We start from the raw sequence: 2,055 nt of genomic DNA, 5'->3' as shown, positions 1-2,055 counted from the left end.
AAAACAGTAAATATATAAATAATTACCACACAAAACTTTTTCTGATAGTGATTTATTGATACAAGTAGCACGTGCCGGCAGTCAATCACGTAACCTCTTACTCCCACTCTGGGCTATTCAGTGTTGTTGTTTATGTATGTAGCTAGTGTGCTAAGCTGTAGCATTAGCAATGTCTTTCAAAAGAAGACAACTCACAAATGCGGAAATTCTGGCGATTTTTTACAATTCTGACAATGAGTCTGAGTATGAAAGTCAGCAATCAGATTCTGACAGTGACAGTTAGGAGCTGCCCCGCAGCCATTGAGAACCCTGAATCTGAGGACCCCTTGTCCACTGACAAAGTCCCAGGTCCCTTTGAAGATGCTGGTGGTGATGGAGGCAGACCGACAGTGGATGAAGTACAGGAGTTCTGTGGTAGCTGGAAGGCTGCCAGCCATTTCATCCCTCCTGTCCCTGCTGTTTGCTTTGATGAGTCCCAGTCTGGAGTGTAACGTTCCTTGCCATTTCCATCTGAGGCAGAGTGCTTCAAGTTGTTTCTGACAGAGGAGCTGGTGGGAGACATATTAGAGACCAATCGCTATGCCTTTGAGCTACAGGAGAAGACAGAGCCAGGAGGGGGGGGGACAACCACAATTGGTGAAATGTATACCTTCCTGGTGACAGTCCTTCTCATGGGGATAGTAAAGAAGAACTCCCTAAGAGAAAACTGGAGCACAGATCCTGTTTGCAACTCCCTTCTTTGCCACCCTCTTTTCCCAAGACCGCTTCCTAGTTCTGCTTCGATGCCTACATTTCATCAACAATGTTACTGCCATCCTAAATGGCCCGTTATACAAAATAAGAAATGTTCTTACCAGCCTGACAATAGCATTTGGAGCTACCCTGGCCCTAAAGCTAATATGCGCTAATAAATTAGCATAACTTGGCTGTGTTTGGGTATTAGCATACTGCAATAGCATACTGAAAGGCCCTGCTTAATTAGCAACACAGTGATTAAAGGGGATGCTAAAACAGGAGTGAAAACGCTGAGGAGAACTAGCGTTTAGCACGCTAACACAATAGCATTGATGAGTATGAGGGGCTTGGGGTGTCCGGGTCCGTGGTGATGACCATGCTGGCTCCTCATCTCAGCTAGGGACACACTATGTATGTGGACAATTGTTACAGCAGTCCCACACTCTTCCAGCATCTGCTCTTCAACCGTAGAGTGGCCTGTTGCACAGTCAGGTCAAACAGGAAGGGGATGCTGGCATTCGGATGCAGGAAGATGCAGAGAAGGGAGGTGGAGTTCAAGGAGAATTGTCAACAGCTGGCAGTATAGTGGCATGACAAACGAGACGTTCATGTCCTCTCCTCTGTCCATACAGCAACCATGTCGGCCACAGGGAAGGTGGACCACCTGACGGGAGAGAGAACAATCAATCCAGACTGCGTGCTTGACTATAACCTCAAAATGTGTGCAGTGGATAAGGCGGACATGATAAACAGCTTTGTGGAATGCACTCGGAAAACAACCAAGTGGTATAAGAAGATATTTTCCCATCTGATCAACACTGCCCTCAATGGCCACATAGTTCACTGCCAACTAACAGGTGAGATGATTACTGAACAAGGTCTTTTTTGTAGTTGGACATACAGTTCACATGCAAATTACATAGAAAATCTATTAACATAATAAGGCACTTACTTAGATAGAAACACAGCCTGGATTTGAACCAGCGTGTCTGTAGTGATGCCTCTAGCACTGAGATGCTCTGCATTAGACCGCTGTGCCACTTGAGAGTCATAAGACCAGTATAGCTTCAAAATACAGCACAAGCTAATACTTCTCTGGCGCAATTAGCATTGTTTTACAGAGCTAATAGAATAATGTTGCTAGCAACATAAGCACCATTGAATATAACACCATAAAGGTTATGAAATGAGTAATGTTACCTCGCGTGTCCACGGTTATAAGGAATATACACAAATATATTATGCTACAGTATAAATGACATAACACAACAAACAGAAACTATTATAATGTAATAAGGCACTTACTTTGATAGAAACGCA

The sequence above is a fragment of the Salmo salar genome, chromosome 07 (genome assembly GCF_965601325.2).
Source record: "Salmo salar chromosome 07, fSalSal1, whole genome shotgun sequence".
Lineage (NCBI taxonomy): Eukaryota > Metazoa > Chordata > Actinopteri > Salmoniformes > Salmonidae > Salmo > Salmo salar.
This window is presented reverse-complemented; position numbering follows the sequence as displayed.